Here is a 12,864-nt window from a genome sequence, read left to right as displayed (position 1 = left end):
TAAAAACCATAACCCAAAGCAAATTTGAGGAGGAAAGGGTTTATTTCAGTCTGCTATTCCAGATTATACCCCACCACCCGTTGTTAAGGGAAGTCAGAGCAAGGACTCAAGCAGGAACTGATGCAGAGATCAGGGAGGAAATCTGATTACTGCTGAGCTAGTTTCTTATACAGTCAGACCCACCTGCCTAGGAGTAGTACCACCCACAGTGGGTTCAGCCCTCTTACATATATTAGTAGTCAAGACAATGTCCCCAAACATGCCCACAGACCAATATGATGAAGGCAATTCTTCAACTGAAGTTCCTTTTCCTCAAGTGACTCTGGTTTGTGTCAAATTGAAAATAATAATAATAATAATAATAATAAACCTTACCAGAACCATTTCCGGTGACCAGAGGTATCCTGCAAGAAAAGGAGCCAGCAAGACTTCCATGGAGAGACCTGGCTGTGTAGCTCAGTAGTACAGCATATGTGAAGGGTACACAAAGCTCTGGGCTTGGTACCCATCACCAAAGAAGACTTGCACTGGCGGCAGCATAAAGGTTTCTCACAATGTTTGCCAACAAACCTAATGTCAGTTTCCATAAACCCTTTGCCTTTGTCTACTGAAGGAAAATAAATGCAGTGCTTGACATGATGCTAAGGGACCTTCATTTTAGATTATTTTCCCTCCCACATTCCAATTATACAGTACAGTCAATAAACATAGCATAGAGAACATCGAATTCAGGAAAAAGTGGATGGTTCCAAAAGCACCAGTCATTTCACGATGGGGAAACTTGACCCCACATACTGCAAAACAGAACATTCTTTCATAATCACCCCCTAGGAAACAGTGACTTTTTTCTAGCTGCCACATCATTTTAAATAAATCATCATTACAAATTATTTAAAAGGAAAACATAAGCAGCTGCTGTGGAAAGGCCCAGTGTAAGTTGTAGTGAGAAATTCAGATCTGAGCATGAGCTCTGGCTACAAAGAGCTGCATGTAAAAATAGAGTTTGAGCAGAGGCTCTGTGAAAGTATATTTTAGAATTGTGTTTCTTTATTGAGTGAGGCTCCTACATAGAGGAGCTATAAACCCAAAGTAGCTTCTGGGGTAAATAGAAAGATTAGGTCAATTCACCATTCTTATAAATGATAAAATGATACTGGGTACCAACCAAGGGCAAGCTAAATATATTCTATTACATTTTCCTGCAGAATTTCCATTAAAAAGTACAGGAGAAAAATCAATCTATCCACAAAGGAATCTGGCTGTGAAAGAAAATATAGAAGCTTTGTGTAGAACACAGGCCTTGAAATATCTGACCCTCACATCTATGGTATTAGGAAGAGGGAATATGATGAGGACAGGGAAATCCTGCTGAGAAAAAGGGGGGAAGATGTCTCCAGTGCTACCCTTTGGGATGACTCATTCAGGGATCAGGAGGACATCTCCAGGATGGTCCTGAGAAGAGAAAGGACAGCAATCTGCTGAGCTCATTTTCTGTAAATATTACCCCTAAAAGAGTAAGGCTTGATGTCTGTTTCCCTCCATATTCTCCATCTCCATTTTATCTTCCTCACTCTCTCTTTTCTCTGACACACACACACACACACACACACATTTTTAAACTTATTTCACATAATTAATTTTCCTTAAAAATAAAAACACCATGAAGAGCCACAAAGTTAAATGGTTATAAAGGTGAAAACACTAAGATCTTTTATGCCATCCTAGAACCTTCATCCAGTGATGGAAGCAGATACAGATACCCACAGCTAAACACTGAACTGAATTCCTGGAACCCAGTGACAGAGATGGAGGAGTGATGAGCAAAAGTTTCAAGACCATGCTGGTGTAACCCACAAAGACAGCTGACCAGACAAGGGGGAGCTCCTGAACCCCAGACTGATGGCTGAGTGGCCAACAGGGGACTGAACCAGACTCCATAAATGTAGTGTCAGTGAGGAGGCCTCAGAAATCTCTGGGGCCTTGGGTAGTAGATCAGTGTTTACCATTACAAATGAATGAACTTTGGGAGCCCATTCCACATGGAGGGATGCCCTCTCAGCCTGGACACATGGGGAAGGGCCCAGGCCCTGCACTGGATGAAATAATAGACTCTGGAGATCCCCCCCAAGGGGATGCCGGGATTGGGTGGGGGCTGGGGGAGGTCTGGTGGAGGGACAGGGGGAGGTGGGGTGGGAGAGAGAGCTGGGTTTGACATATGAAGCATGCATGCATGTTTCTAAGACATAATTTATTTTAATAAAAAAATTATCTTTCCATAAGCCATGAACTTGTTCAAAATCCTAAAGCCCTTTGTTTGTTTATGTGTTTGCTTGCTTGTTTTGTTTCATTCGTTTCATTTTGAGGCTGTGAAACATTGATTGGGTGGAATACACATATGACACAAGGTGAATCCATGTTTGGTGATTAAATCAATTCGGACAAGTCAAAGCTCACATTTCAGCCTTAGCACTCAATAGGCATGAGCTACTTGTCTTCCCTAACCCTAGGTTTCTCTTGGGTGAACTGAGGACAGAACTACTTATTAACATATCAGAGTGGCTGCTGATGGCCTCACAGCATTGAGAGGTATATAATAACTGCACAGTAAAATTTTGCACAAATGCAATGAGGTAAGGTTTCTAAAACCTGTTTATTCCACAGTCTACCTCAGTAAGCAATCATTCTGGAGCCTGAGGACCTCTTTCTTTCCTGTTTGCAGCATCAGTTTCCAAAGCCAGGACTGGAGATGAATTAATGAACAGATTGGATACTAGCCCAGAACCAATCTTTTTCTTTATTTTTCTCCAGTCCCCTCCTTTGTTAATCCCCCTTCTTTCCTAAACATCTACACTGAGCAACCATTACGTGTGAAAAATAAATAAAAATAGAGTTGATACCTAGGGAGGTTGGGAAGGTCACAGTCTAAGGTCACTGGGCATGATGATATATTGTTTGTGATTTAATAAAGCTTGCCTGGGGAACAGAATGCAAAACTAACCACAGTAGCTAGCCATACAGGCCAAGCAGTGGTGGCACACATCTTTAACCCCAGGGCTCAGGATACAGGAAAATGATCTCTGTGAGTCCAAGGCCACCCAGGGCTACACAAGATTCAATCAATGTAAAAGAAAAACAGAGCTCACACCTTTAAACCCAGCACTAAAGAGGTATATATGGAAGAAATAAAGGGTCTCATGTGAGAATTAGTTTCCAGACACAGGGAAGACAGGATCTCCAGTTCAGCCTTGGTAGATAAGAGAGCTACTAGCTGGCTGCTTTGCTTTTCTTATCTTCAGCTTGACCCCAATATCTATCTCTGGGTTTTTGTTATTTGTGCTATACATGGGAACTGAATATTAGGACAAGCACATCCTCAAGTTTTACCTAAGCTTTAATCCAGGAGGCGAAATAAGTGGCAAGGTATTGGGAAGGAAGCATTAAGAACAGTAATGGCTCAAGTGAGCTCAGGTAGGACATGAAGACAAAAGGTCTAGAACATAAAACACATAAGACACAGCTTGAAATACGGTCTGTAAAGCCACAGGTACCTGACCTGGTTCATCAAGAATCAGGAACTTAACTCTCAGAGCAAAGCAGTCTTCCTAAATGCAAAGGCTAAGCATAAAAATATGTAAAAGTCTGTTCTAAAGTCAGGTATGGTTCAACACTATAAAGGGTCAAGAGGAGACAGTAAGCTCAAGGCCAGCCTTAGCTACCTGGTAAATTCAAGTCAGCCTGAGCTATATGATAAAAGTATTTCTTTAAAAAAATTCACTTAATTCAGAGATTTACAGAGTCCACAGGTCTTATTAAGTGCAGCTGCCTCTGCAGTAGAATGAGATTGACCTACATTTCACTTGAGAGCTGAATTAGGCAGAAGGCAGCACATAATGAGTCTAATAATAAAATTAACTTTGTTCCCATCTAAGGAACTACTGACAGCCTTAAAGTAGTTTTCACTTCTTTTCTGAAATGATCCACACTATTTCTTTTATTTGCCAGCCTAATCTGATGAACCTTAATCCCGACAGAAAGTCTCTCTCTCTCTCTCTCTCTCTCTCTCTCTCTCTCTCTCTCTCTCTCTCTCTCTCTCTCTCTCTCTCTCTCTCTCTCTCTCTCTCTCTCTGTCCCTCCCCCCCCCTCTCTCTCTCTGCTCTCCCACCCTGCAGTTCCAGTGGGTCTTGTTCCAGTGCTCTGCCAATTCAAAGGGTTATATCTTTCAAGCATTGTATTCAGAACAAGCACTTCTCAACTGGAGTCCTACCAAAGCTGGCAATACCGCTGACTAAAAATATTATTGATGTCATGAATCAGTTGAGATTCTTGATATGAAACACTTGACAGCCCATCACTCATCAAAACAACCAGGAACATGAAAGAAAAAGTGTTGATTAGTGGGGAGCTGGGCTGGTCTTGCTATGCTGATATGCAGAGGGCTGTGAGGACAGCATGGGAGCTATGATAGCCAGGAACCAAATCCTGAAAGGCCCTGAGCCTTGTGGAGTCATAACTGCGCCAGCTAACACCCAGTTTCATCTGGTATAAGCATAAGCCCTCCTTCAGACTACTAGGATTTACTTGAAAATGACACACTTTGATATTCCTTCAGAGAAGATTTAGTGAAATAGACACATTCAGATACTGCTAACAACAGGACAGTTTCAAATCAAAATATTTAATATTCTCTAACAAAAATGAATGAATTCAATAAATAGACTTTTATCAAGATAGTCTGTTTATGTATGTTCAAAGATTCATATAAATTTATTAAATAACAATCAGACTAAAATAATGAAACTAGTTTCAAAACCCAAACAATCAATATAATAGAGTTATGATCATCTAAAGTAAAATTTATCTGCATTATAGATTATATTGTTACAAATTACATTTTACAATATCCATTCAAAATAGGGTGCAATATTCATGATTTAAAGGGATTCAAACATTTCACTCTTTCTGGATGAATATCCCAAACATGCATGCAGCTCATAAAAACAATGGGTTATGTTTATAATGTTAAATTTTCACATGGGGAGCAATTAAAGGAAAATATCTTCAAAAGTTCTTTTGTGATAGTAATGAGCAATGACTTGAGAGCTGCAAATGTAGAATAAATATTGACACAGTAAATTATTCTTATAAACAATTACAACAACCACAATAGCCATGGTGTCTGTTATAACAATAACTAATCAGGTAAGTCCAGTGTTTTTATGAGACTAGAGGTTAATTCTCTGAAAGTACTTATGAAACAAGTGGTTGTATTTTCATTTTATAAGTAAAGAACTAGAAGTTTAGGAAGAACATTACTTCCAAAGATGAGAAATCTAAGGGTCAGAAAGGTGATAAAGGTTATCACATAATACTGAAACATTTAGTATCATTTAGTTGACATAGTCTTTGCCATTATGTAAGTTTCCAAATGACATATATTACACACACACTGATGTGATTGAGTAAAAATGATTAAAACATGTTTATTTTATTTGATTTCTGTTTTTTCAAACTTTTTTCATGGAACATATATTAATTTTTTTAACTTTTTTTATTCTTTTTTTTTAATTTAGATAAGAAACAAGGTTGCTTCACAAGTCAGTTCCAGGTCCCTCTCCCTTTCCCTCCCCTCCTCCCGTGCCCTCCCCCCATCCCCCCCGTTATCCCCTCGTTCCCCCAGGGAGGGTGAGGCCCTCCATGGGGGTGTCTATAGTCTGTCATTTCATATAGGGCAGGGCCTAGACCCTTCCCCAAGAGTTCAGGGTAATAATTTTAATAATAATAATTTACTATAAATAGTAAATCTTAACCTTGAGTTAATAGTTATGATATAAGTGGAATTCAGTTTTGATACCTGTATTCCTTGGCCATGTTCTCCAAACTTTCTTTGAGACTCTGTTAATACAAAGAAATCATATTATGTTATATGTTAAAGAGATAAGAATATCAATGCAAATGGTAAAGGAAAGTAGCAAGTAACCCTACACTCTCTCAGGAGGTCTAGGCAAGAGTGGTACCTAAGCTTCAGAGGCCTGGTCCCAGGTATGTGGACATGTAAGTGACTTTGAATGCCACACTGACTTTGTACCAAGTGAAACAAAAGTGCTTGTAACTTAATTCTTGAAGGGAGTGGAACCTGTGTCCTCCTTTGTCATTCTCTTCTTTTGCTATGCCTATTTTCAACCCTTCACTTTCTGGAGAAGGGACTAGATATTTTAAAGTTAACTTTATGCTTCATATTAATTGAATTTTTCCTTGGTTTCTTGCTGCTAAGCATGTTGGATGTATCTTCAGGGCTGAAGGACTTAGTAGGAGAGAAAATGGCACATTCTGAAGTCTACAGCAGAATTCAGAACAGGATTGTACTTGCATGGTTTCATCTCTGTTTGCTCCCCGCCTCCCTTCTTCCACCTTGAAGAAACATTAGAGCCAGACTTGTTCTGCTGTATGCTCCTGGGATCAGCATCCTTCCAAAGTCACCCTTCCCTGGACCTCCATTTGTGGCCCTTTTTGGGCAGATGGTGTCTGGAAGGCATGATTGATAAACATGTTTAAATATAGAAGGCAATCTTTTCGTTGTGCCAAGCAATTACTCAACATCACAGATAGGCCTGCCATGGACCAACAAAATAGCTATAGCTTAATGAATTTAACACATTGAAGAAATGAAAAATGATTTTAAAAACCCATCAAATGTCAACAGAAAATGGAAAATATTTACCATTCACCTTCCATATGCAAAGCTAAAAGATAACAGTAAGGCTGAAGGTCACCTTGCTTTCTTCACACACTGACATTGGGGTCAGTTTTAAACCAACCAAACTATACCTTATTAGAGACCGGTCCTTTCACTCAGCTGACTTGATTTGCAATAATCATCACAGTGCTGTTGTCAATATGCATGTTAGGTACTGTTCTATCATATAGCATACATGGTGTTATTAATTAACTACGACACACACATACACACACACACACACACACACACACACACAGAGTTGGATACTGTTGTCTTCCAAATAACAGCTGCAGAAATTAAGACTCAGGAAATTTTAAAACCCTTAGTATAATAGAGATTGTAAGTACTAGAGCCAGAACTGATGGCCATGGCTGTCTGACCCCATACTATGTGCTGGGACATAAAACCAAACTGATGATCTTCATGTCTCTAGAGTTACTGGTGCTCATTTCAGTGCTTTTCGGGGCTCATTGTCATGAATATTCCAGCCCTGTCTTATCACCTTATCTACCTCTAGAATTTGACTGTGTGACAAAAGGAACATGTACTAGGGAAGAATCCTTCAACATAGCATGGTCTAGATGTGTCCATCAATAAATGTGAAGAAGAAAGAAATGCAATTGAGATCTAAGATCCCATTTGACTTCACAGCCCAAGGCAAAATGACGTTGGTACTGTTTACACTCAGTTGTGTATTTCTATTGAAGTTGCTGTAATTCCACAAAATCACACTCCAACCATTCAATTGGTAGCTTTCTGATTATAATATTTTATTTCACCTTGTTGCTGGGGCACAGAGTACTTTTATGAAGACGTCCGTTAAAATTACATACAACAACTCCTAAGAAACATCGACCCTTTAAAATATGGCTTCAGACACCATTGAAGGGTAAGAATTGCTTTTTGTGTTTTATTTATAGATTCATTCATTCATCACCTGGTGGGGGTGGGTGGGTGGGTATGTGTTCCCATGTGTAGTGGAACATATGCCTGTGGGTGTGGCTTTGTATGTGGAGACCCAGGATTAATGCACCAGGAGTGTGCCTTAGTCACTTCTCCACCTTATACATTAAGGCAATTCTCTCACTTGAGCTCACTGATTGGCAAACCTAGTTAGTGAACTTGTTCCAGGGATCCCCTGTCTTGACCTTATAACACACTACTATGTGGCTGTGGGTCACCAAACCATGCAAGCATTTACATGCATTTTAGAATTCAAATTCTGATCCTCATGCCTGCATTGCATGAACTTTACCCACTGAGCCATTTCACCAGGACTCAAGGACAAGAGCTTCTAGCAAATGATTCAGAAACAAAATTATAACATCAAGCAAAACTATCAACAGTTCACTATCATCCTAATTTTTAAGAAAATATTTCAGACCTATAAAATCTACAAAATTTTTCAGGGTTCAAGTGTAGTAGAAGGCCTAAAGAGATAGCTCAGCATTTAAGAGCACCCACCAGTGTTTAGTCCCAGGCATCCACAAAGAACAGCTCATAACTGTCTGTAACTCCAGCTTCAGGGAGTTATATCCAACACTGCTGCCCTCTCAGGCCTCTTCACTCACATGCATACACACACACACACACACACACACACACACACACCTGTAATTTAAAATAGTGATAAAATTAAAGGATGACGGTAATTTGAAAAGATTAAGATCTTTCTAAATATCCAGGAGTTCACCTGTCAGGATAAACTAATTAAAAGGAATTTAAAATATTTCCCTGAGGAATTAGGCAGAGAAATCTATACTCCTTGCCTAGTTATTTGACCTTAGCCATTTAGGGGAACTTTGACTGTCTCTGCATGCTTCCTTGAATGTGGGGGACATAATGGCACCACTGTTCTCAAAGTGTTTACATTAGTAAAGTCTATTGTGACCAAAACAAACTGGTCTTATTTGGTGAATTATGAAAAATAATGCCTCCAAAACACTTACAAAGAAGACAGACTGTTACAGAGCAAACATATATCAAAAGTCACTGGCTATTGTCATTACTTTTATCATGAAAATTCATCCATCTGCCAAGTAAAATAGTAATCAAGAACATTCTACAACAGAGATCAATTTAAAAGTAATATTATCTATTACTATTATTACAACTCTTATTACAGAGAATGAGAAAGAGAGAGACAGCATGATGTGTGTGACTATTCATGTGTACATACTACGCACACTTGTGGCAGTCAGTGGAAAACTTTCAGGGGTCAGTTCTCTAGTTTTTTGTTTACACAGTGGAATCCAGGGATCTAACTCAGGTCACAAGGTTTGCACAGGAAGTACTTTCATATGCCGACTCATCGCACTGACCCAAAAGCCAAATTTTGATGTGGAGAATATGGTGAAGTAGGGAGATGAGGCCCATATTTTGCATTGAAGACAGTCTCTGGTGTTAAGGGCAATAAGGATGCTAGCAATGGAAAAGTCTTTTGGTAACTGATAATTTTTAATGGATATATTAGATTGACAAGATATTTGTCTTTAGTTAGCATTCTCTGAAGCAGCAGGGAAGGGTTTCTTCACTAGAGATGAGCATGTTGAGGAATACCATCTATCAAAGATGGGAAAACAGCTGTCAAATCTTCATTTAGAAAATTAACATAAAGTATAAAGCAAGGACAGAGACTAACTAGAGAAACAAGAGCAGCAAAGAGTAAGCAAATAGGTTAAAAAACAAAACAAAAACCCAACTCGTCCTACTGGTCCTGAAGAGTCCTAAGGCCCAAGACAAGGAATTCAAGGAAAAATAGCTAAGTAAATCCCCATATTAAACCATATGCCAAAATTAGTTCCAGAGACAGCAAAGGATTAAAGGTAAAATAAAAAAACTAGAGAAAAGTATAGACAATTATCTGATTTTGAAATAATGAAAAGTTTTATAGGCATAAAAATAAGACAGAAATTTTATGTAACAGATAGATGTTAAAACTATGACACCCTAAAATATACATGCACTAAAAATGCAATAATCCAAAGTAAGTACACATTTAACAAAGGACATAAATGTTTAAAAGATTATGGTGATACATTGTTTATGATCTAATAAAAGCACTGAAGATCAGAATGCAAAGCCAACCCAGCTAATTAGCTATAGAACCCCGGCAGAGGTAGCACACACCTTTATTCCCAGGACTCAGAAGACAAAGTAAGATGGATCTCTGTTGAGTCCAAGACTACTTTGGGCTACATAAGAGTGGATCAGTCTAAAAGAGAAACAGAGCTCATGCCTTTATTCTCAGGAATAGAGAGGTATATATGGAAGAAAGAAAGGGTCACATATGATAATTAGTTTCCAGACACAAGGAAGACAGGATCTCCATTTCAGCCTTGGTAGAAGCTACTGACTGGATGCTTTACTTGTCTGATCTTCAACTTGAACCCCAACATCTGTCTCTGGGTTTTCATTATTCATGCTGCAAAAATCATTTAAATATGTGTTAAAAATGTTAGTAATTTATGCATGAAAAATATAAAATATTCAAATGAAAGTACTAAGCTAGGAATAAGATAATTCAATAAATAGAAAGCATATATAAAGATAAATGAATAATCACAAAAATAAATCCTACAATCAACAAACATGGAAATTATTACCTCTAACCATTAAAGAATATAAAAAGGAACGATTTTCTGATTATTGAATTCATAGTTTTGACAAGAATGATAAATTAAGTGATAATGAATATCAATTACCTGGCACAATGGGATTTGACATCCTATTGAGAGCCTTAGAAAGTGTAAATGAGAGTGTAAATTGAACCACAAAATGGAAATGGGAACTGCGGGACCTCCCTGGAGATTAGCAACCTTAAAAAAAATTCCATACATGCCTAGCCCATTTATCCATTTCTGCATATCCAGTAGGAGACATGATTAAACATCAGCAAACACTTACTCACAAAGAAACTGATTCCAAGACAAAATATGAATCAAGCAAAGCCAAGGACTTAACCTGTAAAGCAAGGGAATACAACTGTATTAAAATAGAGGGACAACTAAAAGCCTCATAGGATGCATACAGAAATGTCAGTCATTGCCATGTAGAGCTGACTAGTCCTGGGGTATATAGCCTTTCCACATTTTAACATTATCACCATTTTGACATGAACATACTAGTATAATATGTAGAACAGAATAATTGCTATTTAATGTAATCAGCATTCTATATCCTAGAATCATCCCTTTAAAAAATGTCCTACTCTTTTCATTAAGAAAATATATTAAATTGTTTGTTTGTTCTATCTATAAAGTAGGTATAAATATTCACACACAGAGTCCTACTAGTGACAGCCACATACACACATGCACACACACATATACACACGTGTACAAACACACACACGTGCACATGTATACATATGTTTATTTGTCTTACAGAGAATTGTAGGAAGGAAAAATATGTAGACTCATATAGTTTAATAGGATATTCTACAAAGAACAAAGCTCTGGAAAGAGCAATGACAATATAGATACAGATATTACTTCCTTTACTCTTCATGAAGATACAGCTTCATCAGAATAAGGATGGCATTGAAGGAACACATATGAAAGCTTCCTGGATGGAAGGATGATGGACTGGTGTGAAGGTGGGGTTTAAATGCCACTACACTGGTGTATGTCTGTGCGGTTATTGTTTCAACCACAGGCTTCGCCTTGCATGAAACTGTCAGATTATTTTATGCAATCTCAAAAATGGGAATGCAGCTTATGTTGATTGGAATGAAGCTAAAACAATGTGCTTTCCAAAGACTCCCATCCTCCCTCCAAAACCTTCTCTAAAACCACAATGTACTTGACTAAATATACTTTCTCTTTCTCCATGAAGTGCATGAAAATGTTGATGGGGCAAAATATTAGTCAACAGACTTCTCTTTTGTCAAGTAGAATTTGGGCAGCAAGGCACTGCACTGGATCCACAGAGTCCTCACTGAAGAAGGAGATATTTTGCAGCAAAGAAGTTCCATTTGTCTGAGCCTATTAATTCCTCTGTGTCCCAAGGAGATCAAATTCAATTCAATGTTATTTCAACAAACCATCTTGGCAGGTAAACATTTTTTTCAGACTGCAATTGAAAACTGAATTGTTTGAACCATGCTGAGATAATATTGATAAGAATCAAACAATAAAGCAATTTTTTGCATGTGTACCCAGCTGCCCAGTTGTTGATAGAGACTGGTGTAATTTAAAAAGCCTAAATATGCTATTTATAAAAACTTTCTGCATGTTTTCATTGAGCTCAGGATGATATGCTAGTGCTATTTTTAGGAGTAATTTTTTTCAACCTTTGTAATTCACATAAAAACCTTCAATTTAAAGAATCCATATCTGCAATCAGGGACCCCTTCATTCCAACTCTGTCATCTGGGGCCCCTCAGGTATATTTACCTGTGATCCTAAGTTGTAAGAAAGACAGCCTGAAAGCCCTGATTTGGAAGAACTAGGCCAACAAACTCAAAAAAATATGATTGATAATATTTGTTTATCTTGAAACTTTGTATGGCATCTATGTAAACACCAAAAGTTCTGTAAAGTTATTAGTACTTACCTTTTTATTATTGCCCCACTAACATGTTCGTCACCACTGTCTTTTCCACACCACCCCAGATAACTCTTGTGACATTTATTCAATTTTGGGGACTTCAATGAACATGGTTTTGTTTTGTGACTGTTGTTGATTGGAGATAGTCTCCATTCCTCTTCTTCCTAAGGTCACCTCCTCTTCTTCAGGTTGTCAGTCTTGATGGAAAATCCAGGTGCCCTATGCTAGTTAACCCAAGTGAAATGTTCATGATACATCAGGTCTCATTCTCGGTCTAAGAATTCACAATCTTGATTGCAAGACCTTAAAAAGGATAATTGGGCTTGTACTTTCTGTCCTAGTGAACATTTCTTGGCGTGGTGGTCAACTGTGTTAGTTCCAGTATCTATGCTTACCATGTTTTCTGTACATGGTTTCCATGATTTTCCATTGATTTAATGAACTGTTCTGGGGTGTTCCAGTAAGTCACCTTCTGTCTAAGTCATCTAGAAATAATAGAATTTTTTTAAATTTTAGGTATTGCTTTACCCCTAGAAAAACCTATTAAAACTGGATAAAGATGTACCATCAGAACCATT

The 12,864-nt window shown here is 38.1% G+C and overlaps 1 long non-coding RNA gene across 1 annotated transcript; it reads right to left on the bottom strand.

The window, feature by feature from the left end:
- Positions 1–9,951: 9,951 nt before the first annotated feature.
- Positions 9,952–11,069, bottom strand: LOC121140464. Its single transcript, XR_005877306.1, has 2 exons — positions 10,643–11,069; positions 9,952–10,160 (listed from the first exon to the last, which is right to left on the bottom strand). It is a non-coding gene; the product is annotated as an uncharacterized LOC121140464 (long non-coding RNA).
- Between the last annotated feature and the right edge of the window lie 1,795 nt (positions 11,070–12,864).

Source organism: Mesocricetus auratus, unplaced genomic scaffold (assembly GCF_017639785.1).
Source record: "Mesocricetus auratus isolate SY011 unplaced genomic scaffold, BCM_Maur_2.0 Super-Scaffold_100004, whole genome shotgun sequence".
Classification (NCBI taxonomy): domain Eukaryota; kingdom Metazoa; phylum Chordata; class Mammalia; order Rodentia; family Cricetidae; genus Mesocricetus; species Mesocricetus auratus.
Note: the sequence above shows the minus strand (reverse complement) of the source record. Positions and strands in the feature narration are given on the sequence as shown.